Below are 15553 nucleotides of genomic sequence, written 5' to 3' on the forward strand. Positions count from 1 at the left end.
CATGGTCTGTACGGATATGACTTTGCTTCGCTAATGGAGTGTGGTCAAATGTAATTGTGTGTGTACTAATGAAATTAGATCGATAAAAGAGACAGTGTTTTATTCGTAAGACTGCTATCGTCATGGCAAAGAACTATCATCTGGGAAACTTCTTGTACAGCAAAAACAAAACCAATAGAAATCCAATCAATTTAGGAAACTTCGCAATAACACAATTACTTAATGTTAATGTTTCAGTAGTGACATCTTCTGATTAAAGTCTCAACTTTCTGTAGGCCTAGTAACAATTTCACATTTTGGTCGATAGAGGTTTTCATTAAGGCGCTTATTTTAAGTGCGGAGTTGAGGTGTACCTCCCGGTAGAATTATTATTATTATTATTATTATTATTATTATTATTATTATTATTGTCCGACTCATTGGCTGAATGGTCAGCGTTGAGGCCTTCGATTCAGAGGGTACCGGGTTCGGTTCTCGACCAGGTCGGGGATTTTAATCGCCTCTGATTAATTCTTTTGACCCGAGGAATGGATATTTGTGTTGTCCCAACACTTTCCTCTTCATTTTCGGACAACACACTACCTACCAACCGCTGGGCTGAGTGGCTCAGACGCTTGAGGCGCTGGCCTTCTGACCCCAACTTGGCAGGTTCGAGCCTTGCTCAGTCCCATGGTATCTGAAGGTGCTCAAATACGTCAGCATCGTGTCGGTAGATTTACTGGCACGTAAAAGAATTCCTGTGGGACTAAATTCCGGCACCTCGGCGTCTTCGAAAACCGTAAAAAATAGTTGGTGGGACGTAAAGCAGATAACATTACTATTTACCTACCAACCACCATAGAACACGCAATAGTGATTACATCCCTCCATATTGGATTGGCGTCAGGAAGGGCATCCGGCTGTCAAACAGGGCCAAATCCACATGTGCGACACAGTTCGCACCCGCGACCCCACAGGTGTGGGAAAGCGGTAGAAAATGTATATTATTATTATTATTATTATTATTATTATTATTATTATTATTATTATTATTATTATTATTATTATTATTATTCCTCGCATATTTTACAGATATTGTAAGGAAAACTCTTCTACGAGCTGCTGTTTGCGTATCTCATTTGGTTATGCTGATGTAGGGGCTGGTGTGGATGGTCGAATTTGGGTGCGCGTTTGTCTGAGATCTGTCAGTAGATTAACTTGCACATTACAGTACATGTTTTCGCTAGCTAAATTCCGGCACTGCAACGTGAAGCATTTGTATTCTATGAGAATTATTAACTTCAGTGTCCGTGGCATGCATTACGCCAGACTTTAATCTTCCTCAAACGTGCTAATATTACATACCCCCCTCCTCCTCTCTAGTGTAGCGTCTGTATAAAATGATCTGTACTCATGGTCTTCTGCAGGAAGGAAGTTGTTTTCCTAGTCGGCAGTTGAAATCACTCGGTGAGTACTCGTCTGTTTATTTCACATCAATATTAACCATAGGTCACGGGAAAGTAATGCCCTGCTTCGTGCACCCTTATATACTCATTCGATACTTTGAGTGGCAGTTTTGGAATCTCCTCTCACAATAAATCAAACTCTCACATACGGCCACCTACGTTCACACAACAATTTCAAGCCTTCAGAAAACTAAAACATGTCATAAGATCATAATAAACAATTTTGTTTTTCCACTAGTATTTTACAAATTCGAATCTAGTGTTCGACAGTCTGAAAAATGCCATTTTAAGGCGATACTAACCGATCTACTTACTAGATGACTTCTGTACTCCTCCCATCGGCACCACTCACTCCATTGTAGTAACAATGTATCCTATTCAGAAGGATAACTTAGCTCGAGTTACAAGATACAGCGGCTAAAAACCTGAAAGAAAACAAGAAATACACTTGAGCTAAATGTTAAAGTAGGAGTTCTCTCAAATCAGGCATACATACAGAAGTGTACACAAATTATAATGCAGTGAAACATTATATCAGAAACGATAGATCGTACAAAGAAGGTAACATTTTTTTCTCCATTGCAAGCCCGCTTTCAAATCGCAGTTAGTTGTATTGACTCATACAGTGCCCGTAATGACTCCAAGTTGGATTGGTAGGATGTAAATGAGCTTGCGGTTTCGCCTCAGGGAGAGGTGAAACGTTGATGAGGTCAGTGGAGTTCTCGATTGACGGTGCGAATGTAGGCTAATATTGTTCTCCACGTAATTAGCCATCGCATTAGTTTCTAGTCCTAAATATTTATATGTGTGAGAGGGGGGGGGGGGGGGAAACGGTCAAGAGGTCCGCGACAAACCCGACGGCGCAACAGCCCCGGAGGGCCATGACCTACCAAGCGACTGCTGCTCAGCCTGAAGGCCTGCAGATTACGAGGTGTCGTGTGGTCAGCACGACGAATCCTCTTGGATGTTATTCTTGGCTTTCTAGATCGAAGCCACTAACTTACCGTCAGATAGCTCCTAAATTGTAATCACGTAGGCTGAGTGGACCTCGAACCAACCCTCAGAGCCAGGTAAAAATCCCTGACCTGGCCAGAATCGAACCCGGATAAGAGTCAGGCACGCTACCTTTACATCGTTGGGGCGGGCTCAAGAGGTCTACAGAAGGTTCCTATTTCGTATTCACTCCCCTGTGATGGAGGCTGTTCAACAGCACTACTGCCCCCCCCCCCCCCAAGGAAAAAGAAAACAGCCGAAATGCCACAGCGACTCCCTTCAGTTTCGCTGTTTAAACGTAAATTACGAAAATTCATAAATAAACCAACCAATCCAACATACAGAGAAATAAACAAGGAAGTATAACTGGCCGAGGGAAATTTAAGGCAGAAATAACAATGTTGGGAACCTGCTTCACTTTATTTTTGCTGGTGGTGGTTTAACGTCGAACTGACACAGAGTTTTCGGTGATGGACTGCTAAATAAGCGGCCTTAGGCTTCACTACTGTACAGCATTTTCCTGGTTTTACTGTTGCAGCTGATCATGTTACTTTGTTGCATGAAAGGGGAAAATTGTTAGATCACTTGAAATAATATTGAAATTTAACTGAAGGTTGAAGTTCACTATTGGACGATGCAATTGTTTCGTTTTTACTTTTCTTTTTTTTTTTTTTCAAACTGATACACACGTTTACGCAAGTTCTCGATATGATGTTCAGTGAAATGAAATGGCGTATGACTTTTAGTGCCGGGAGTGTCCGAGGAAAAGTTTGGCTCGCCAGGTGCAGGTCTTTTGATTTGACTCCTTTAGGCGACCTGCGCGTCGTGATGAGGATGAAATGATGAAGATGACACATACACCCAGCCCCCGTGTGAGAGAAATTAACCATTTATGGTAAAAATTCCCGACCCTGCTGGGAATCGAATCTGAGATCCCTGTGACCAAAGGCCAGCACGCTAACCATTTAGCCATGGAGTAAATGAACAGGTCAAATTATTGTGTGTTTTAAAAATTATAACTTCACTCTATGCATATCAAAAAGTGTTTCCGACTTAAAGGCACTTACGCACCTCTCTGGATCTGCATTTGTATGAGTGGAAGATGAGAACAATTTTAGCCAAACGTGGCAAAATTCGAAAATTCGAAAAATCTATAATTGAACATGTCGTAAAAATTTGGTTACAGAATATGGTTTCTTTAGTACGTCGCAAAGTGTTTGGGATGATTTTTTAAAACTGTTTTATATCGTTTATTATTTGTACTTTACATTTTTATGAAACAAAACTAAAAACGTAGCCTGTTAACTTAACAGTATTTGAATAAACCGACACAGATAGGTCTTATGGCAATTATGGGATGGGCTAGGAGTGTGAAGGAAACAGCCGTGGCTTTAACTAAGGTACAGCCCGGCATTTATCTGGTATGAAAATGGGAAACCTCGAAATACCATCTTAAGGGCTGCCGATAGTGTGGGTTCGAACCCACTATCTCCTGAATGCAAGCTCACAGCTGCACACCCGTAACCGCACGGCCAACTGGCTCGGTTCTCCTACTACTGACACTATTCTGCTGGTTCCACTTATCTCTCTCGTATCATTCCCTCAGTTCTGAGGATCGTGATCCCCGGGGAGTCTATTGGTCAGTTGCCTCCATCTCTTGCAGTTCTCGGCCAGACGTGCTACACCAGAGAAGTTCAACCCAGTAATAGTCTTGGTAATGTTCAACCATCGAGTGGAAACTCGTCCACGATCTCTCTCGCTGGTAACATCTCCGAGAAAGAGCCGTTTTTGATGCTGTCATTCACACGTCGCATAATGTATCCAAAGAATTGTAAAAACTCTGTTTACATATTGGTGATAGGCGGAATCTGGGGTTAAGTTGGTTTATAATGGAATCATTAGTGCGAAATGCTGTCCAAGGTATGTGTAACATACAGTATTTCGCCAGCACCACATTTCAAAATAATCGATTTTCTTCAGATCTGTAGCACAAAGTCCATTGTCGGCTCCATAGAGGAATAATGAAAATAACAGACTGGATACTACTCTTATTTGCAGTGGTAACAAAATAGAGCGATCCTTCCTCTTAGTTGACTGAAAATGTGATAAAAATTTATATGAAATTTAATTAATCCAGTTTTACATGAATTCACTGAAGAGTGCAACGTATAAGCAATTTTGCAGATGTTCCTCCGTTTACCTGCTTCTTTTCCTCTAGTCCATGTGGTGTAGGGATAGGAATTGCAACAAACTCACAGAACAGGGCAACTTCGAATTATAAAAGGAAAAATATGAATAAAACACAGACTATGCAGGAATAGTTTCAGCTCGAGAAATAATTCACCGACAGAGTCGAGAATCGAACCTTTTACTTTAAAAACTTAATTGATAAGAAAAGTGGATGAAACTGAAAGGAATGTTTACTCTCTGGAATGTAAAGAAGATAAATTAAGCACATGTATTTCACCGAGCGAGTTAGCCGTGCGGTAAGGTTCACGTAACTGTGAGCTTGCATTCGGGAGATACTGGGTTCGAATCCCACTGTCGGCATCCTTGAAGATGTTTTCCGTGGTTTCTCACTTTCACACAAGGAAATACTAGGCCTGTATCTTCAGTCCATATCCATTACCATCCCAATATTAGCCGTGTCCCAACCTTCCATCGCCTAAAACCTCCATTGTGTTAATGTAAAGTTATACTGGTACTACTAGAAAAAGAAACGCATAAATTTCCACGATTGCGACTGAGATATTAAATTCTTCTACGTTTCAGCATTCTGCTACATACAGTCTGCTTCTATACCTCAATTCTGCCATGCACAGAAGAATTCTGAAACGGTTGGTAACGCTGTTTCTAAAATTAGAATTTACTTAATTATAACTTTTATAGGTTCATATCTTCTTTACCAGAGAGTTACAAACAAAAATGTAAGTCTTCACAACTGATTTATAGTTCAAAGCCTGCGTATCTTGAGACTGCAACATTTCGTTGTAACGTGAAATATTTGCATAATTTATTTACTTTACAAATAACTTGTAATAATGTATTTCTGTATTTAATATTCAGCATGAAAAATAAAGAAAACATTAACCATACTGTGAACAACACAAGGGAAACTCAAATAATAAGAAAGTATAAGTGTACAATATACAGGAAAAATAATGTGGAGCACTAATTACATAATTTTTAACGGAATTTTGTAAAACCGGGTTATGAATAAGTCAGTCTTGTCAATAAAACTACATACACAAAAAATATCTAACATATTTCGAGAAACATAAAATTCTCTTCCTCAGCGATCTTCAAAATAGTTCTAAAATATATTAGACGATCCTAAAGTACTCTATTTACACTAAAAAAAAGTACTCACACTAAAACCTTGTACAATATTGCACAATACTGCAACAGTTTCCCTATTGTTACAGTCTAAAAACTTTCCTATTCTTTTCCCAAGAAAATAATTCTTAAAATCGTCCTTAAAATCCTGCGTATCGGTACTCTTACAAAATAATATGTTAAAATGTTGTCTTGGCGCCCATGATATTATAAAACTGTACATACAACTTGGAGCTAATGTTTGAATCATTGGCATTAAAACGTAGAGTTGGAATATATAATTTCTCCAGTCTGAAAAAAAAAAAAAAAAATCTGCGTGTGACATTTCCAAGCCATTATTCCTCTCATTTTTGTATGTTGAAGCTGTTCGTTGTATGCTAGTCACCCCTCAAATAGATTTTCTTAAATACCGTATTTACGCGAATAATCCCCGCACCCTAACTTTAGGTAGGCTTATTTTGAAAAAAGGAAATCCCAACTTTGACGCAAAAAAAATGCATTCCAATTTCGTGCCTCAAATTTTTTTCAAAAATGTGCGGGTATTATTCGCATAAATACGGGTATTTACGCGAATAATCCCCGCCACCGTATTTACGCGAATAATACCGCACCCTAAATTTAGGAAGGCTGATTTTGAAAAAAAATGCCAACATTGACGCAAATAAAACCCGCACCCCAGTTTCGTGCCCCATTTTTTAAATGTGCGGGTATTATTCGCGTAAATGCGGTATTACATATTATGTTTAGCTTCTGAGCATATAGATACTGTTCCGCTAAGGGAGGGAACTGGACGCTTTTCGAGCCATGTTCGATGTAACACTTCCTCTCCTCATGTCATAACTGTAATGCTCGTGCTGGACCTACCCTTGCAATATTCCTCTTCACCATTCATCTACAGTACGTACAATTCTTTCACTGTGACCGGTTACAAACTATGGAACGCCTTACCAGTCAGTGTCAGGGACAGTGATTCATTAACTAAATTCAAGAGATCTTGTTGGTATTACCTGTTCAAAGCTACTGACAGACGTGAGCACTACACAGCTGAGTGTGTGAATGGCGATAGACTATGTAGATCTAGTTGACAGTTGTGCAATTATTTTGTGTGTGTGTTTGAGCAATATTATTTCGTATTGGTTAATGTACAGTCTGACTCATTGGCTGAATGGTCAGCGTTGAGGCCTTTGGTACAGAGGGTCGCGGGTTCAATTCCCGGCCGGGTCGGGGATTTCAGTCGCGTCTGCTTACTTCTTCTGGTCCAGGGACTGGGTGTGTTTACACCAACACTTTCCTCTTCATATTCACACAACACACTACACTACCAACCGCCACTGAAATACGTAATAGTGATTACATCCCTCCATACAGGGCTGGCGTCAGGAAGGGCATCTGGCCGTAAAACAGGGCCAAATCCACATATGTGTGACACAGTTCGCACACGCGACTCCACAGATGTGGGGAAAAGCGGAGGAGGAAGAAGTAGTAGCATTGGTTAATGTACAGTAAACTATTTTAATTCCTTTATAAACGTAAGAGTGAGAGCGTGTGTTTTACAACACACACTGGGGGGTCCCGGGTGGACGTGTGGATTTGGTCCTGTTTTACGGCCGGATGCCCATCCTGACGCCAACACTATATGAAGGGATGTAATCACTATTGCGTGTTTCTGTGGTGGTCGGTAGTGTAGTGTGTTGTGTGAAAATGAAGAGAAAAGTGTTGGGACAAACACACCCAGTCCCCGGGCCAGAAGAATTAATCAGACGCGATTAAAATCCCCAACCCGGCCGGGAATCGAACCCGGGACCCTCTGAACCGAAGCCCTCAATGCTGACCGTTCAGCCAGTGAGTTGGATTGTGTTAGCAGCATAATGTAACTCTGCTAAATTATAAGGTAATATATCTGCAGAAAAGTATTGTAAATGTGGTTAAGTGTACAAGGCCAGGCACCCCAACTTCGCCACTTGAAAAAAAGATAAATAAATAGAGAAATAAAGGAATTGAATAAGTTATATGTATTTTGTGTTGTATTGACAAGGCGGACCTAATCATAGCACTGTTTTACACGATTCCGTTAAATGATGCCAATCAATACGGATTAAATAGAACCAAATATGGTCAAATTTATTAATTTTGTCTGAAACAGCCCTGCAGCCTCTCACCGCAGGGTCCCGTGGTTCAAATCCCGGTCACTTCATGTGAGATTTGTGCTAGACAAAGCGGAGGCGGGACATGTTTTTCTCCGAGTACTCCGGTTTTCTGCGTCATCTTTCATTCCAGCAACATTCTACAATATCATTTCATTTCATCCGCAACTTGAATACTACCAACGCTACCGACAAAAGCGAATGTACGGAGAGACACTGTAGTATTATTATACACAGTTCAAAAATTAGGGAAACATGTTTTTGAACGTACACCATGCTCCACAAAATAATACCTCGCACCCAGCTATATTACGAACTAAACCTCTATTCTTTACCGTTGAAGTATACAAAAGAACATCGATGGATTCGCGTTCATTTTCAGAACACAAACGGAAATGTCCAAATAGGGGCGAAAACAAAACGATAACAGTCCTCCAGGGTGGATTTTTATCACAGTTGGAGAGCGTAAGTATGGTGCATGTCCTCCACGAGCATTTATTACAGCTTGGCACCTACGCAGCATGCTCCGCATAAGTCCATGCAGGCCACGTTGCGGTATCAGGTCCCATTCTTCAATGAAAGCCTGTTCGAAGTATTGGAGAGTCTGGTGGAACAGGATACCCATAAACATTTCTCTAAAGTCTGTCACACATGCTCGATGGGATTAAGGTCAGGACTCACTTCTGGCCATTCCATCTCTTGAATGTCCAGTTCTCGCAAGACAGCTCTGGTGATGCTCACTACGTGAGCCTTGGCAATGTCGTGTATAAGTACGAATTCAGGGCCAGCACCGTATGCATCAACCAGCACATGCTGTAGCAGTGTCTGCAAGATGTACCCCGCAGCGGTAAGATTACCACGGACGACGACTAGATCCGTACGGCAATCAATACTGATGCCACCCCACACCATCACAGAAGATCAGGCACCTTCCTGGACAACATTTGGCATGAACAGCTCACCACGGCGTCTCCGTACACTTTGACGTCCATCACGCTGTGTCAGGGGAAATCTGGACTCGTCTGTGAACAACACAGGTCACCATTGGCTAAGTTGCCAGTTGAGAGGTCTTGTTGCCGTTCTCGGGCAGTTGCTGAACGACGCCGCAACGCACAGATGGTCAGATATCGGTCATCCTGTGGGTTTGTCATGCGTCCACGACCTTGTCTAACCCTCCTTGTGAATTGGCCTGACTCACTGTAGCGATTCCAAAAGCGGTGAATAACTGACACACACACACACACACACATTGGGATCCACAGCAACACTACGAAATGTCCATTCTTCCTGGATCAAAGTGACGGCCCTTACGACTTGAACCTTGTTAAAATGTCTCAACGGATGTGCTGGTTTAATTACAACGTGGTCAAATGACCGCAGTAGTCTGTGTACCACACAACGACACACGAAGACACCGCTATTCACTTTGTTTTGAGGGGTCACCTGACATTTTAATGCATGGCTACGCCTACAGATGGAGTATAACTTCGATATGACCTACCCCGAGTAGCTAAGGTCTCAAAGTGTACAGTACCGTAAGACCATTGGAACCCCATCTACCAAATTAACGTTCACACACCGGACGTTACAAAACATTTCCCCCTAATTTCTTTAACTGTGTATTAGTTAGATGAATTAAGTATTTTTTCTTAACTGATTGCTGGGTTCAATATTTTCATCTTATCCAAACTAAGAAGTTTCGAAAAGCCCCGCGAAGAAGAGAGAACCACCGCTGTCATTTCATTGACAGTTCACACACGTGTACCGTAGTTCGCGGAAGATTCCATAAAGAAGTCTCAATGGAGACGTGTAAGTAGTTCATGTTCTAGTTAGGCACCAGACAGACAGGCAACATTTGTATGTATCGTGATGTTCCTAGCAACAGTCAGACGTCTAGCCATCGCAGCACCCTATCCATTAGTTGAACGGTTTGTACGTACAACTGTTCAGTTTGTTGTACCCCAACACTTTTCAGACAAAATTATGAAAATCTACAGCCTGTTTCCATTCATTCGACCGGGTCAGGAATGGGATGAATGAAGCCCCATCTAGCGACGAGGACTGGAATTGTGCCGGCTGCCGAAGCCTGTCGCACTCCTCTGGGGCAATGATTGACTGACAGATTCACCATTTTTATCTGTCTCTTAGTTTGCATTGAATAACCGTAAAAACTTTTGACCCATTCTTTATGAAAATTGTCGGTGTTGAAGTAGACAATCTGGAATATTCTCCATTTGGTTTCATCTCAATCTGTTGAAATATATGTTGAGACATAACATCTGTAACCTCCAGAATACCGCCACTCAGACGGAGAGAAGCCAATTTATTTATTTATTTATTTTATTTATTTATTTATTTATTTATTTATTTAATTTCACAATCTGTTTTACGTCACACCGTCATGGATGTGCAAAAGAATATTCCACACGACACTAACTTTGAGTGTTGATTTTTGTGTGTTTGGAATCTTCGAAATAATAATAATAATAATAATAATAATCGTATGGCCTCAGCTACCGTGTGCAGACATTTCGATTTGACGCCATCTGGCTGTCTACTCGTCTTCGAAATACAAGTTTCTTTTTCTAGTAGTACTATGACGTCACACTTACACATTTTTCCGGCGATGGGAGGATTGCGAAGGTAGTGGCCATGGCCTTAAGATACAGGACTAGCATTTCCGTGTGTGAAAATAGGAACCACGGAAAACCATCTTCAGGTCTTCCGAAAATGGGATTCGTACCCACTATCTCCCGAATGCAGGCTCACAGCTACGCGAACTTAACCGCATAGCCACTTGCTCCGTAGCAGAATTACATATGTAATAATTTATACCCTTCAGATAAATTAACGCTGTGTGCGCGAGGAATATAGAATGAACGGACATAGTTTATTTATAAATTATATAATGACATCGCGATAATGCAAAAAATGACCGAACAGGTAAAGGAGAATCAAGCTGATAGCTACAAGAAGCAAATAACGGGTCAGATACTTCCCTCATAATCCAGCCCAGGTTCACTGCTGGTTTCTCGCTAACAGCGGTTGCGTTTCTTCTTTTCTTGTCTTTTTGTCACTGTGTGGAACTCACAGCATCCGCAGTACCTAATTCTAGCACCTGGCTATTATCACGCATAAAACTAACATTTATAACTTTCATTCTTTAATAATTGTTTTAGACATTTTAAAATTTTAATATAGGCAGATTTAAATTATCAGTTTAGACTAATTGAAATGAAACAATGTAACTATAAAGAGGCAGCTAACCTTCTGTATACAATTGTCATCTAAAACCAGTATTAAATGCTTTTATTTTTACATAGACCGCCTAAATTTAGTATAGAATTTAAATTAAATGTGGCGTTGTCAAACAATGCCAAAATGCCACTGGTGACGTTCATTCACGTTTTGCTGTGAACTTGTGCCCAGATCTCAACGGTCAGTCCTGCCAACTTTGAGTGGGATTAATGGCTGTCTCTCAGCTTGTGGTATGATGAATTCTAATGGTATATCAAACTTTGCGTATTTTTTTTCGTTCTCAGTGGGATAATTTACTATTGTGTATTATATATATAATTAGGCAACATAAACTATACCTACGGCTCTGCTGTGCTTTGCCGCACTTGCTGGTGTCGCGCCATCTGCTTTGAACTTTCGCGCTTACACTATATCCGTTCTCCTGGCATTTGAACTTACCATAACTAAATTAGACTAATGCGGCCTCGTTTCACTGAAATATAACTGTTGCTCACTTGATCCATGAATTCGTCACTTGGTTCTTCTTCTTTTTCTTCGTCTTCTTCGGTCATATCTCCGGAAAATTTGGTTTGTAGCAGCTCCCCATCGTACACGACTTCTCTGCCATTATTTGACTGATGTATATGAGCCGTGGTCGTCCTATTGCACCTTTCTTTCCCCTGTCCCAGATGGCTTAGGTCAGCGGAGGCGCTGCGTGGTTATGTCCGAAAAACAAAAAGCCCAGCAAAATTAATCATATAAGATTTGGACAGGATCTAGAATACATATTCGTGAATGAGAACTCAGTAATATAAAGAAGGTAAAAATCATAATTTATTACGTCAAAAGCGTAAAGATAAAACCAACAACCATACCCAATAAAAACTCAGAATCAATCAATAAATACTGATCTGCATTTAGGGCAGTCGCCCAATTGGCAGATTCCATATCTGTTGATTTCCTAGCCTCCTCTTCAAAGATTTTAATGACATTGAAAATTTATTGAACATCTCCCTTGGTAAATTATACCAATCCCTAATTCGCCTTCCTACAAATGAATATTTGCCCCAATTTGTCATCTTGTATTCTAACTTTATCTTCATATTGTGTTTTCTACTTTTAAAGACGACCGGGCGAGTTGGCCGTGCGCGTAGAGGCGCGCGGCTGTGAGCTTGCATCCGGGAGATAGTAGGTTCGAATCCCACTATCGGCAGCCCTGAAGATGGTTTTCCGTGGTTTCCCATTTTCACACCAGGCAAATGCTGGGGCTGTACCTTAATTAAGGCCACGGCCGCTTCCTTCCAACTCCTAGGCCTTTCCTCTCCCATCGTCGCCATAAGACCTATATGTGTCGGTGCGACGTAAAGCCCCTAGCAAAAAAAAAAAAAAAAACTTTTAAAGACGCCACTCAAACGTATTCGTCTACTAATATCATTCCACGCCATTTCTCAGCTGACAGCTCGGAACATACCACTCAGTCGAGCAGCTCGTCTCCTTTCTCCCAGTTCTTCCCAGCCCAAACTTTGCAAAATTTTTTCAACGCTACTCTTTTGTCGGAAATCACTCACAACAAATCGAGCTGCTTTTCTTTGGATTTTTCCAGTTCTTGAATCAAGTAATCCTGGTGAGGGTCCCAAAAACTGAAACCATACTCTAGTTAGGGTCTTACCAGAGACTTATATGCCCTCTCCTTTACTTCCTTACTACAACCCTTAAACACCCTCATAACCATGTGCAGAGATCTGTGTCCTTAATTTACAATCCCATTTATGTGATTATCCCAATGAAGATCTTTCCTTATATTAACAACCAGATACTTACAATGATCCCTAAAAGGAACTTTCACCCCATCAACGCAGTAATTAAAACTCAGAGGACTTTTCCTATTTGTGAAACTCACAACCTGACTTTTAACCCCGTTTATCAACATACCATTGCCTACTGTCCATCTCACAACATTACCGAGGTCATTTTGCAGTTGCTCACAATCTTGTAACTTATTTATTACTCTATATAGAATAACCCTCCTCTGCGAACCATGTGACCTTGCCGTGGTGGGGAGGCTTGCGTGTCCCAATGATGCAGATAGCCGAGTCGCAGGTGCAACCATATCGGATGGGTATCTGTTGAGAGACCAGACTAACGAATGGTTCATCGAAAGGGGGGTAGCAGCCTTTCGGTAGTTGCAAGGGCGGCAGTCTAGATGATTGACTGATACGGCCTTGTAATAATACTCAACATGGCTTAGCTGTGTTGATACTGCTACACGGCTGAAAGCAACGGGAAACTACAGCCGTAACTAACTCCCGAGGACATGCAGCTCTCTCTGTATGAATGATGTACTGATGATGGCTTCCTCCCGGGTAAAATATTCCGGAGGTAAACTAGTCCCCCATTCGGATCTCCGGGTGGGGACTACACGAGAGGGGGCGATCATCAGGAAGATGGATACTGACATTCTGCGAGTCGGAGCGTGGAATGTTAGAAGTTTGAATCGTTGTGGTAGGTTAGAGAATCTGAAAAGGGAGATGGATAGGCTAAAGTTAGATGTAGTTGGCATAAGTGAAGTACGTTGGCAGGAAGAACAAGATTTTTGGTCAGGCGACTACCGAATTATCAACACAAAATCAAACAGAGGAAATGCAGGAGTTGGTTTAATAATGAATAAGAAAATAGGACAGCGGGTAAGCTACTACGACCAGCATAGTGAAAGAATTATTGTCGTCAAGATAGACATCAAACCAATGCCCACCACAATAGTGCAGGTCTATATGCCTACTAGTTCAGCGTATGATGAAGAAATCGAAAGAATATATGAGGAGATAGAAGATTTAATACAATATGTAAAAGGTGATGAGAATCTAATTGTGATGGGAGACTGGAATGCAGTGGTAGGCCAAGGAAGAGAAGGTAGTACAGTAGGAGAATTTGGATTGGGACAAAGGAACGAAAGAGGAACTCGGCTGGTTGAATTCTGCACTGATCATAATTTAGTCCTTGTCAATACTTGGTTCAAACACCACAAACGACGGCTGTATACGTGGACGAGACCTGGAGACACTGGAAGGTATCAAATAGATTTCATTATGATTAGGCAGAGATTCAGAAACCAGGTGTTGGATTGCAAAACTTTCCCAGGAGCAGACGTGGACTCTGACCACAACTTGTTGGTCATGAAATGCCATCTGAAGTTGAAGAAATTGAAGAAAGGAAAGAATGCAAAAAGATGGGATCTAGACAAGTTGAAAGAAAAGAGTGTGAGGGATTGTTTCAAGGAACATGTTGCACAAGGACTAAATGAAAAGGCTGAAGGAAAGACTGTAGAGGAAGAGTGGGGAGTCATGAAAAATGAAGTCAATAGGGCTACTGAAGAAATGTTAGGAAGGAAGAAAAGATCAACTAAGAATCAGTGGATAACTCAGGAGATACTAGACCTGATTGATGAACGACGAAAATACAAGAATGCTAGAAATGAAGAGGGCAGAAAAGAATACAGGCGATTAAAGAATCAAGAGGATAGAAAGTGCAAGATAGCTAAGGAAGAATGGCTGAAGGAGAAGTGCAAGGATGTCGAAGGCTGTATGATCCTGGGAAAGGTAGATGCTGCATACAGGAAAATCAAGGAAACCTTTGGAGAAAGGAAATCTAGGTGTATGAATATTAAGAGCTCAGATGGAAAACCACTTCTAGGGAAAGAAGACAAAGCAGAAAGATGGCAGGAGCATATCCAACAGTTGTATCAAGGTAAAGATGTAGATAATTTGGTTCTGGAACATGAAGAGGATGTTGATGCTGATGAAATGGGAGACCCAATTTTGAGGTCAGAGTTTGACAGAGCTGTGAGTGACCTAAATAGGAACAAGGCACCTGGAATTGATGACATTCCCTCTGAATTACTGACTGCCTTAGGAGAAACCAGCATGGCAAGGTTATTTCATTTAGTGTGCAAGATGTATGAGACAGGAGAAGTCCCATCCGATTTTCAGAAGAATGTTGTTATACCTATTCCCAAGAAAGCCGGTGCTGACAGGTGTGAAAACTACCGCACCATTAGTTTAGTATCTCATGCCTGCAAAATTTTAACACGTATTATTTACAGAAGAATGGAAAAACAAGTTGAAGCTGAGTTGGAAGAAGATCAATTTGGCTTCAGAAGAAATGTAGGAACACGTGAAGCAATCCTGACTTTACGTCTGATCTTAGAGGATCGAATCAAGAAGGACAAGCCCACGTACATGGCATTCGTAGATCTAGAAAAGGCATTCGATAATGTTGATTGGACCAAGCTATTTATGATTCTGAAGATGATGGGGATCAGATACCGAGAACGAAGAATTATCTACAATCTGTATAAAAATCAGTCTGCAGTGATAAGAATCGAGGGCTTTGAAAAAGAAG

General features: G+C 41.1%; 1 protein-coding gene across 3 annotated transcripts in view; it reads left to right on the plus strand.

Moving 5' to 3' along the window:
• The window catches only part of LOC136875676 (sodium-independent sulfate anion transporter), a 323055-nt gene that overhangs the window by 150224 nt on the left and 157278 nt on the right, over positions 1 to 15553 (plus strand). Inside the window, exon 1 of one of the 3 annotated variants that reach the window (XM_068228097.1) lies at positions 1416 to 1446. The exons of the other annotated variants lie outside the window; for them this stretch is intronic. The gene's annotated coding sequence lies outside the window, so the exon portion shown is untranslated. Of the gene's footprint in view, positions 1 to 1415; positions 1447 to 15553 lie in introns of those variants that run through there. 3 annotated transcript variants of the gene reach the window in all.

The sequence above is a fragment of the Anabrus simplex genome, chromosome 6 (genome assembly GCF_040414725.1).
Source record: "Anabrus simplex isolate iqAnaSimp1 chromosome 6, ASM4041472v1, whole genome shotgun sequence".
NCBI classification, from domain to species: Eukaryota; Metazoa; Arthropoda; class Insecta; order Orthoptera; family Tettigoniidae; genus Anabrus; species Anabrus simplex.